We start from the raw sequence: 12,687 nt of genomic DNA, 5'->3' as shown, positions 1-12,687 counted from the left end.
TGTCTGCTGCCTTAAACCTAGCACTTGCAAATTGCTGGCTGCATTACCACTGTTTGTTTCCTTTATTATTTATTTTTTGTTATTTATCTGTTTCTCCTCTGCTTCGCACTTTCCACCTCTACCCCTTCCATGCACTTTCCCCTCCCCCCTCTCCCATGCACTTGTGCTTCTCAATGTCACTGGGCCTAGTAAGATCGCTGTTTAGTTCTCCCCTGTTCCCCTCCCTTGCCTTATCGCGCTCTGAAACACTTGTGTACGAGCAGGAATAAAATATCAATCAATCAATTTCATATGGCCCTCTACTTTAAACCAAGCAGACACATTGGACAAGAGGAACGGCACTAGTCCCGGTTCTTTGGGCAAAAGACAGTTAAGATCGGAAGGCGCTCGCACAGCAGAATTTCAAAGGTTAAACGAGGTCAGATAAACTTGCAAAAAAGCGACAGCACAGTGAACTCCAACAGTGTCCACAATTACACACACACAGACAGACACATCAAACAAACGCAAGCAACACATCCATCCAGCCTCCAGTCCAGACTTACCGTTTCCTATGTGGCTACCGCCATCCACTTAACGTCTGCCTGCTGCACAGTGTGAATCCGTGCTGTGAACAACAACGTCCAACAGCAGGCAAATGATGACAGGCCTGAAAAACACAGGCTCTCCCTCATGATGCTGAATAGCACATCGCCCACCACGCTGCTGCCGCCACAGTGAAAAGCAGTGATCTGAAAAATACCAGAGAGCACGAATACTGGTCAGCCCACACACGTGACTCGGGGGTCACAAAGGCCAATTCACTTAGGAGGAAAACATCCAGACCGGCTCCTTTTCCTGGGAAAGAACGATAGCTTCTGAATCTGTTCTCAGCCGGTACTTCAACTTGTAATGTTGCTGCAACCTGAGTGACATGTCTTAGGCCCTGATTCCTGGAATTATTTACGTGTAAAACGGGGAATTGCGTGCCATTCTGCCCGAAAATCTCTGTTTGACGAATGGGGATTTGCGGGCAGACTGGCACGCAAATCCCCGTATTACACGCCAATAATTCCATTAATCGGGGCCTAATATTTTATGTTATGTTAAGGGTTTTTTTATGCTGTGAAGTTACCACCATGGGATGGGACGTGGTAAACTGGGAGCGAGGGGAGGGAGGTTGTGGCAGTGTGGTCTTAGACCATTTTCAAAGGCCTCTTAAACAAAGACTCCAGTCTGGCTTTTAAGGACAACATATTTGCGGATGTTGGCGCAATTAATTGGGCATGAGAATATGGTGCAGCGGCTTTTCAATCAACCAAGTGAGTTCCTGCCTAGGCTTTTCAATGGCCTGCCAAGAACGTCAAGCGCCAGTTCTTCCGCCCAAAGGAAGTGATCACACAGAGATTGCTGGAAGTTGCAGGACTGTTCGCTGGGACAACACCTGGCTCGACATTATTCTTCTGTTTCTCTGGTTCATCAGGTAAGTAAGCAACAGAGGCCTTTCCCAATGCTGTTGCTGCTACACACTGTCTTTCTGGAACAAGTGACCTATGCAGATCAGACAGCCCCTCCCTCCATCTTTCTCGTCACAAGGATCTGAACACCCTATTCTTCATGAACTTCTCCCCAATGGCTGGTCGCTCCACTCAACCCCACTTTTCCCTCTCAGGACCTCCCCCGCAACTCTCACTGATCCCAGCAACCTCGGCTATGTCCCATTCACCCTCACGTGCTACCTCTAAACCCCTGGATGTGCCCCTTATCTATAGCTACCCGTTGCTTCCCTGCTAGGTTTGTCTCGAATGAATCCCATACATACTTACATACATGCATACATGCATACATACATGCCTACCAGCATGCAAACATGCATTCATGCTGTTTGATCCAGACAAGGAGGTATCTTCTTGATAACATTCACTTCTACTAGAAGAGCCAGTTAATTGCAGGCCTTGTGTTCAGCACTGTTCTACTGGATCTCCCCAGGTGAACTTATACCTCCGTTCCCAAGCACCAGCCAGAGAGAGTAAAGTTAGACTCTCTAGTCAGTTATTGAGACCACAGGAGGAACTGGAAACACTGTGCCGGGTCCTCGGTGGCTGAACGGGAAATACAGGGATCAACAGCAAAACAGTATTGTCAAGCACGCTCCCCTTGGTGTACGTGCAATCTGTTCTTACCTGACACCAGGAAAACCCACGTTCTGATGGTGTGTAGATGAGATGAGCCAACAAAAGGTAGAAACGCACCTCCCAGGAGCGCAGTAGAGAGGCCTGCAGGGGTTCTTGCTGTAGGCCAAGGGGTACACAATCCGTAGGAAACAAAGGTTCAGACCACCCAAGTACAACAAGTGCCAGAAGCAATCCAGGGGAAAGAAGCAAGTCCAAAACACAGTTTACCAGAGTCAAACTGGTAATCCAAAAGCAATCCAGGGAGCAGAGCAAAGTTCAAAAATACAGTCCATCAACATCAGCAGGGAAATCCAAAGGCAGTCCCGGAGACCGAGCCAAGTTGAAGACACAGAGTCAGCAGGGTAAGTAGGATAATCCACACAAAGAGAATCAGATACAAAAGGCAAGGTAAGGTGAGAAAAAAATAAGGTCGCCACCCAAAAGCGTTGAGAAGCAATAAGGAGTGTGAACAGGTTCCTTAAATAGTGCGGTGCTGCAAGATTTCCTGTTTTGTGTAGATCGCGTGACACCTAGGAGTCACGTAATACCATTGCAAGTGAGAAAAGTAAACAGCACACTTTTTACAGTAGGGCACCAAGGAATCTGGGTAGGGAAAATGGTATTAAGAATCCCTCCTACCTTCAGGTCCCCAGGCCCTTCACTGAGAAACGTAGAAGGAGAAAATGTGCTAGGTCTGGACCAGTGAATACATCACAAGCAGTGCAAGTTCAAGAAACAAGGGTGCACTGAAAAAACAGAGCTGGTTCATAAAAAAAGGTGCAACACCAGTCAGTCAGTGGTGGACGAAGAGAAAACGTTGCACTGCTTAACAGTACTTGCCTAGGAAACAAAGGTGGGCTACTAAATAATGTAAGGTAGGGAACCAATCAAATATTAGAAAGCATAATGAACTCTGAAATCAGTAATTATCATGGCGGAAGGCAGTCTTTCAGAAACAGAAACAGTGCATCAATGAGCAAGTGCATCAATGAAACCAACTGATGCTTTTAGAGCTCATAAATGATCACCTGCCTCAGTTGTGAGCAATCAAGGTTAGCACCTCCCAATCATAGAATTGCTGCCCATGGGCGGGCATGCGAGCAAAGGTAGCAAATCGGGAGACATGGCCTGGCGACAACCATTAGAGGATGTGTGTCCACAGCAACCATGTGTCAGTAATACAGCAAGTGTAGGCCGTGAGCCATTTCAAAACTCATTGGCCCTTCTTGTTAAGACCCACTATCTAACCCATAGATCGTGAGGCAGAACTGAATTTTGGTGGGTGGGAGTCAGGGTTCTAGGCACAAAAGATCTCAGCTGGTATTTTGCTGCTGGATCAGGCTTCCGAGATGAGACAAGTTACGACCAAGTAAAGAGTACTCTGACACTCATGGAAGTAAGGAGCATAGAAGAGCAATAGAAGAGTTTAAATGCATCTTATTCTCCCACTGGCAGTCCTTGTGTACTGACTGTAAGGCAAGTCATGATCCAAGTAGTAAAAATCAACCCAAAAGAGCCCAAACAAAATGAGTGAATGCACGAGATTTGAAAAAACTAAAATGTATTACAACAACCTAGGCAGGGAATCATCTAAAAAGACATTCAAAAACACATTATAAGATGGCCAGTTATATAGCAAATTACAGATAGGAAAAGACAACAAATGTAACAGTTTGATCACGCTTTCCAGGTTTTCCATTGGTCATCGTCACTTACACTACAGGTGCTTCCATACATTTCTTAACTCAATTGGTTTATTCTAACCTTGTGACTGAATTGAAATGTTAAACAGTTATCTCATTTGCATTTAGATCATCACCTTTCGCATGCTTTCTGATTGGACAATACTCTTTTAAACATGTATCATTTAGACTTGACTTCTAATTGGTTGCTGCAGGAGGAGTATGTGTGGAGTGAAAGACTAGGTACATTTCAACCAATCATTATGTGAGATGTGACCATGTGACATTGAAAGTGTAATTCTTACATCCTCTCTCATTGACCTAAGTGATTGACACCATCTTACCACTCTCACCATTGTGTACTGCTCATCATCAGCTCACTTTGCAACTTGTTATTGGAAACATTTACTTGCATGTCCTTCCTGTTCTCATGATTTCATCTGTCCTGCCTGTGACCCTACACGCTGGGGCTTAGCTACTTGTAAACCTTAATCTCTTACAATAACATGGATATGTTTGTGTATATGTATATATACTAGCAGGTGTACCTGTGTTTCGGGGCAGGTCAAACCCTAACATAGTGTAACCCAACGAGCAAGTGATGTGCTTGTGAGTAAATCTGTGATCTCTAATGTCTCAGAAGTGAAAGGAGCAACGAAGAAAGGAAGCTAGTTCAATCCTATCGTGTGCCTATGTATAACTTCCTAGATTGTCTTTCACTATAGACTTAGAGGTAACAATAATATACATGAGAACTGGGGGCCGTTATGTAATCTAAATGCCATGATTTATGCTTTTTAATTCATAATTACAGGTTGCAAGCCTGATAACGTGCAAGGAAACATCCCTCGTGGAAGAAGATGGACACAAGGTGCTGGGACCAACGACCTGGTATCCCCTATGGAGCAGGCCGCCTATGTATAGGGTTGCACCAACCATTTTCGTGGATCTGTAACCTATGTAACATTCATCAGCTATGACGCTTTTCATCTTCATAAACTGTCTCCCATGTTGATTTCGTCAGAGCGCTCCATGGCAGCATAGTTCTTCAATGACACACACTTGTCTTTTTATAGAAATAAATCTTGCTCTCCTTGCAAGAAGTGTGCTGGGCCTTTTTCCCTAGTGGGTTGTATTTTTTCTGGTGTGAGCGTTGAGGGGTTTCTCTACACGTGTAAGCTTGAAGTGCTGTACCCGTACGTGTACGGCTGTAGCATGTAAGCTTCAGACTGTTGAGATGGCATACATTCATCAACTTTCATGGGAAATTTTAAGTTCTTGTAATTTCCATGAGAGATTTGCCACAATGTGATGGACAACGTCATTGCGGACACTATTGAAGATACATGCACCATTTCCTGTCACCCGCACGGCTTTAAAAGTGAGTGCAGCTAATGTCTGCTAGATTGCTGACGGTGTGGAAAGTTTAGGAACAATGAACTTTTGAAGTTTACATGGAACTATAGCAGAAATACTGTGCAAAGAGCCAATATGGCAGGGGTACGCATTGTGGACCTCCTACAAAATAAGGTGAAGGTACATTTTATACTTTTAACATTGTCTACACCATGGATGCCCCATTTCAGGTTTGTAGCATTTTGGAAAGTATGCTGAACATTTCGAGCAGACACACACACATACATATATGACAGGGGTAAGCATTGCAGACCGCTTATCTTTTAAAGCTTTTAAATTGTCTACCCCATGCACCCTACCCACATGCCAAATTTCAGGTTTGGAGCATGTTGGGTAGTATGCTGAACATTTAGAGCAGACACACACCCATATCCACATGTGGCAGGGGTAAGTACTGCAGACGGTTAAAAAAAGAAAATTACGAAAATGTAAATTTTATACTTTTACATTGTCTACACCATGGAACCTACCAACATGCCACATTTTAGGTTTGTAACATGTTGGAAAGTATGCTGAACATTTCGAGCAGACACACACACCCACACATACATATATGACAGGGGTAAGCATTGCAGACCGCTTATCTTTTAAAGCTTTTAAATTGTCTACCCCATGCACCCTACCCACATGCCAAATTTCAGGTTTGGAGCATGTTGGGTAGTATGCTGAACATTTTGAGCAGACACACACGCATATCCACATGTGGCAGGGGTAAGTACTGCAGACGGTTAAAAAATTGAAAAATAAGGAGAATGTATATTTTATACTTTTTGCATTGTCTGCACCATGGAATTTGCCCACGTGCCAAATTTCAGTTTATCAGCATGCTGGGAAGTATGTTAAACAATTCGTACAGACACATACACACACATATCCACAAAAGGCAAGGGTAAGCATTGCAAAACGCTTAATGAAAGAATATTAGGAACATTTATTTTTTATACTTTTACATTGTCTACTCCATGGAACTTACCCACATGGCAAATTTCAGGTTGTAGCATGTTGGGAAGTATGCCGAACCTTTGTAACAGACACACACACATATCCACATATTGCAGGGGTAAGCATTGTAGACTGTTTTAAAAAAATCCAAAAATGTATATTTTATACTTTTTGCATTGTCTACACCATGGAAGCTACTTATGTGGCAAATTTCAAGTTTGTAGCACGTTGCGAACATTTCAAACAGACACACAGACACACATATCCACATATGGCAGGAGTAAGCATTGAAAACCACTGAAAATATAAAATTAGAAAAATATATATTTAATACTGTTTACATTTTCTACATCATGGAACCGACACACATGCCAAATATCAGGCTTGTAGCATGTTGGGAAGTATGCTGAACATTTCAAACAGACAAACAGACACATATCCACATAAGGCAGGGGTAAGCATTGCAGAACGCTTAATAAATGAAAATTAGGAACATTTATATTTTATACTTTTTACATTGTCTACTCCGTGGAACTTACCCACATGCCAAATTTCAGGTTGTAGCATGTTGAGAAGTATGCCGAACTTTTGTAACAGACACACACACATATCCGCATATTGTAGCGGTAAGCATTGTAGACTTTTTAAATAAATCCAAACATGTATATTTTATACTTTTTACATTGTCTACACCATAGAACCTACCCGTGTGCCAAACGTCAAGTTTGTAACATGTTGGAAACATTTTGAACAGACACACACACACACACATATCCACATATAGCAGGGGTAAGCATTGCAAACCACTTAAAATATAAAATTATTAAAATGTATATTTTATACTTTTTACATTGTATACTCCATGGAACTTACCCACATACCAAATATCAGGTTGTAGGATGTTGGAAAGTATGATGAACCTTTGTAACAGACACCCACACATATCCACGTATGGCAGGGGTAAGCACTGCAGACCGCTTAAAGAATTATGTTTAAAAATGTATATATATATTTTATTCTTTTTGCATTGTCCACACCATGGAACTTACCAAAAAGCCATATTTCAGGTTTGTAGCATCTTGGCAAATGTGCCAAACAATCCTTACAGACACACACACACATATACACATATGACCAGGGGTAAGCATGGCAGAGTGCTTAAAAAATAAAATTAGGAAAATGTATATTTTATACGTTTTACATTGTCTACACCATAGAACTTACCCACATCCCAAATTTCAGGTTTGTAGCATGTTGGGAAGTATGCTGAACATTTCAAACAGGCACACACACACATATCCACATATGGCAGGGATAAGCAATGAAGACTGCTTAAAAAATAAAATTAGGAAAATATATATTTTAAACTTTTTATATTGTCTACACCATGGAACCTACCCACGTGCCAAATTTCAGGTTTGTAGCATATTGGGAAGTATGCAGAACATTTCCAACAGGCACATACACACATATCCACATATGATAGGGGTACGCATTGCAGACCACTTATCTTTTATACCTTTTACATTGTCTACACCATGGAACTTACCCACATGGCAAATTTCAGGTTTGTAGCATCTTGGCAAATGTGCAGAACATTTCAAACAGACACATATCCACATATGCCAGGGGTAAGCATTCCAGACTGTTTTTAAAAAAATTCCAAAATGTATATTTTATACTTTTTACATTGTCTACACAATGCAACCTACCCACATGCCAAAATCCAGGTTTGTAGCAAGTTGAGAAGTGTGCTGAACATTTCGATCAGACACACACACACATATCCACATATGGCAGGGGTAAGCATTGCAGATCGCTTAAAAAGAAATTAGAAAAATGTATATATCTTATACTTTTTATATTGTCTACACAATGGAACCGACCCAAATGCCAAATTTCAGGTTTGTAGCATCGTGGCAAATATGCCAAACATACATACATATCCACATATGGCAGGGATAAGCATTGAAGACCGCCAAAAAAAAATGAAAAATATGGAGAATTTACATTTTATACTTTTGGCATTGTCTACACCAGGCTTGTCCAACCTTTCTGAATGTGGGGCCGAAGCATTAACTTTTTCTTACCCAGTTGGCCGGCGAGCCAAAAGTCAACAACCTCACCCAAAGCAGTATATTAAAAAGCAATATTGTGTGACCTTTGACACAATAGCATCACAGGCAGTGATAGCCATGCAGTCCCAAAGATAGCTTTTGGTGTCATGGGCAGTTATCAAAGGTTAGTTGCTTGTGATTTCTTTCAGTGTCTATGTGTTCATATTTTTCTGAAATAGTGGGGGCGACCGAGCGTAGCGAGGGAACCATAAGGTTCTAGGGAGGGTTTGGGGGGGTTCCCCCCCCAAGAATTTTTTTTCAAATATGAGGTTGAAATGGTGCATTTTACAGCAGAAAAGGTGACCAAAAAGCCATAAAATTACAATCAGTTCTAAAGGGGAACATGAAAATTCCATGTCACCAACAGCAGAAAAGAACATTTTATAACACAACACATTTTAATGATCAATGTGTCCACAGTGTAAGACAGCACTGTCACTGATGTAACACATTGTCATGCTGGTTGTACCCAAAATATGCCTCTGTAGCAACATGTCTATGCTGGCTGTTCCCAATTTAGGCCAGCATTGTCCTGTACAAAGCATGATTGATGCTGCCTGAGCATGTGCAGTGTGCCCAATACATATGGTAGCTTATCTCTGTAATACACATTACTTCTATGGTGATGAAAGAAGCATAATTCAATTCAACAGATAAAATGTGGAAAAGCGATCACCCAAAGGTGAACCTAATTGAAGAAACGCAATGTGAGCACAATCTTAAAGTATGCAACCTAGCAGGCCTAGTGCACACTTTATCTTTTCTTTCACCAATAAATTGGGGGGAGAGCGCGAACGCAGTCCCCCACTACCAGAAATAATGCAGTTGTGTATCCCGCATTTGGGAACATAGCAGGGGTCAGCAAATCCGATGTGCAATGGGTAAGCCTCACCCTGGGAGATCTGTCCTTGAGATCAGATTCTCCCCTGCCAGCTAAGTATGAGTTGCATGCAAGAGGGCAGGGGTTGAGAAGGCAGGCCCTGACCCAGACCCAACCCCCTAACCCCGCACCCCCCAAAGCTCTGAGCGTCTGCAGAGCTGCCTGTTCCGTGTGTAGGGGGAAGCTCCAGCAGGCAGAGCCCAGCAGAAGAGCAGATTGTAGCGCAGCTCCTTTATCCCATCAGGCCCTGCTCGGCCCGAGATTTGTATAAATAGCAGGATGGCTCGAGCAGGCCTGTTGCAGTCTGCCCACTGGCCTGTCGGCCCCACACGGGCCCATGGCCCTCCTGAGCGGAGCTGCTCCGTGCTGACCCCATTGACACCATCATAATCATCCTGGACCTCGACGCTCCACCATCCCTGAATCTCAGAGTTCTGCTCAATGACAAAGCTAAAGCTTTGACATCTTTGCCGTAACCATATGCCGTGTTGTGTCAGCCGAGCCTGCACAGCGCCAAAGGCAAGTATTCCCTTGTCCGGGTCCAGAGGTCACTGAGTCTTCCAGTGCCATCCACTTGGCATGGCCTACTGTTCCCAGCGTTTTCTACCCGCAAATCAGCACCACTGCCAAACAGAACTGCATCGTTGGGGCCCATCGCTGCTGCTCTCCGACTTGACCCCAGCCCAGCGCAAAGGCACCCATGCTTCTGGTCTGATGCTGAAAAGCCTGGCTCTGCTGAGATCCGAAAGACAAGAACTAAGGTATTTTGGGAACATAGTACTATTGTTTTTGTGTTGCAACTGTATCAGCTCACACCTCTCCTGAAGGGTATAGGCTGCCCTCAGACTGCACTACCAAAAGAGTGAAAATAAGTTATACCTGTTGGGCTTGCCTGTTTAACTTTTATGATTGGGATCACTGCTGCATGGGTATTAAGCGCGTTATAAATAACCTATCATATCAGATCATATCATAGATCACAGATCAAGATCATAAGCAACTTCCAGAAACCTTGGCAGGTGGTCCACTGAGGCCCATTTGCAGGTTGCAGTGTTATTGGGGCACTACTAGGGTAACATATTGTGCTCTACATGTGGTATTTGCCATGTTTTGATACCCCACTGGCCACATCTATAATGTCTAATGTACCTGGTATAATGCATGGACATTTTCATCAATCTGCACTGTGCTTAGAGGTAAACGTAACTGAGCACCTGCCTGTCTAGAGACGAGGAAAAAAAGCACTGCAAAGGTTACGTTTTTCAGCTGATAAAGGTTCATCTTCGGTGACATTCGCAATTCCAAAGAATGATTTTTGGGGCAGGCAGGCTGTGTCGCCGCAACCCCTGCTAAACATATGTCCAGAGATGACAAACCTTGAAAGTAATTCCGCACAATGGCCCTCTGAGCAGCGGCCCACGGCTAATCAGGGGTTCAGGAATCCGCTGTGCTGCCCACGCCAAGAGGAACTCCTGCACAGCACCTGTCCACATAATCCTTCGCCCGGGCCAAAACTCTCTTCTCCTCACCTCGCCACCTCCTCTCTTCATCTCAGCTCACCTTTTGCCCCTCGGAGCACCATGCAAGAGAGGAACGGGGATGCCTGGGCCGGAGCACGTTCGTCTCTTGCATGGTGGGTCCTACTTGCCTGAAATGGGATATTTAAATGCAAAGTAATTGCTACTATATTAATCCCATTGTTCATAGTTTGTGGGAGTACTGGGCAATTGTATGGACCCGCGCTCACTGAAAATGAATGGTATTCCCGAGGTACCCCTCACTATGTCGTGATAAAAATTAGTCTCTCTTTCCTCCATCATCAAGTCCCAAGATCTTCTTGACAAATGTATGTATTTCTGCAATGTTTGTCGGATATCTGACAAACATTGCATAAATAAATAAATTAACGCTTCGTGGCTGAGGACTGTAACTACCTCTGTTGACCCCATGTGGTCACCAGAGGAAGTTACAGTTTTGCGCACAGGCACAGTTAAAAAAAAAATATAAATATATATCTATATTTTTTTTGACTCAAGAGTTGTCCAACATACAGCCTCGCGGGCCACATAAAATGACTTGGCGGGCCGCATTGTGGCCTGTGGGCCGTATGTTGGACAACCTTGGTCTACACCATATAACCTACCCATGTAGCATGCTGGGATATATGCTGAACATTTCACACAGACACACACACACACACAAATCCACATATGGAAGAGGTAAGCATTGCAGGCCGCTTAGTAAAACATTATTAGGAAAATGTGTACTTTATACTTTTTTTTCTTTTTTTATTGCAATTGGTTTAAATTAAACCTTTACAAATTAACATAAAATACACAATAAATATGTATAAAGAAAAAGATATACAAATAGACAGATAATAAGAATGTTACCAATGGGAAAAAACAGACTAAAAATCCGCAGTGCATTCAAAAGAATCAAGCCCACAAAGAAATATTAAACCTAAATAGGATATAAAAGTATGAGGATAAAATACCAGATTATACAGCAAAAGACTATTTCTGGGCATTAAAAAAAATATTAGACGATGAATTAGGAAAGAACTACCCAGATTGCTTAGTTTAATACATTTACACAATTTTTAAAAAGAGAAATCCAAGAACAATGTCATATTTTCCATCACATATTATCTGCTTTAAGCATATCCTCAAGGGTTCTAAAAGATTGGGGAACCAAATGAGAGGTAAGAATATACAAAGGGAGGAAAAGAGAAGGGGTACCCAAGATCTTAAGGGTATTTCAAAATCATGTATACCTAATCCTTCCTTATCTTAATCCCAGGTTTACAGCACTGATCCTAAGGGTTCACTTCATCCCATCTTCATAATATTCATACCCTTAATGAATCCCTATAAAGGAAGGCCCTCATGGACATTCTGGGTATTGAGACATCATTTCCATACCAAATCTTCATTACAACCCAAATGATAGTGCGGCAAGGCTGACAGGAATTTACTCCTTAGCACCGTAACTGATTCGCCTTCCAATACTAGGTGTTTTATTGATTTTGGTTTCGAATGACAAAACCTACAGTCAATTTTCTCAATCGTGATTTGACTCCTTCTAAGGAGAATATCCTTGGTTGTTAAAAGGTTCCACCTTAACCTAAGTAGCAGTCCACAATAATAACAATTAGGGAATTGAAGCAGGATCGAGGAAAGAGAACCTTGACACTTATGCTCATGAGCAATATGACTCATTGAGGAATAAGAGTGGAAGTCATCTGTATTCAGAATCCAATCATAATCCAGAAGGGAGCTCTTAACTAATATTGGATTATTAATCAATAATTCAAAGTTCAAACCAATGTAAGGGAGGATAGATTCACATCTGTTCCCGATCTCTATTAGATCTACAGAAGTGCTCACATTCCTACCCATCAGACGGTGTAAGGATTCAGGAATAGGGACCATGATTTTAGCATATTGTCTCAATAGCCGCCATTGCACCCTAGACCATAAAGAAGACGGCCCAAG

At 42.6% G+C, this 12,687-nt stretch overlaps 1 non-coding gene across 1 annotated transcript; it reads right to left on the bottom strand.

The window, feature by feature from the left end:
* Positions 1 to 9,089: 9,089 nt before the first annotated feature.
* Positions 9,090 to 9,251, bottom strand: LOC138459996 (U1 spliceosomal RNA). Its single transcript, XR_011262766.1, has one exon. It is a non-coding gene; the product is annotated as a U1 spliceosomal RNA (small nuclear RNA).
* Positions 9,252 to 12,687: the final 3,436 nt, after the last annotated feature.

This window comes from Ambystoma mexicanum, chromosome 4p (genome assembly GCF_040938575.1).
Source record: "Ambystoma mexicanum isolate Mex_15411 chromosome 4p, UKY_AmexF1_1, whole genome shotgun sequence".
Taxonomy (NCBI): Eukaryota; Metazoa; Chordata; class Amphibia; order Caudata; family Ambystomatidae; genus Ambystoma; species Ambystoma mexicanum.
This window is presented reverse-complemented; position numbering and strand designations above follow the sequence as displayed.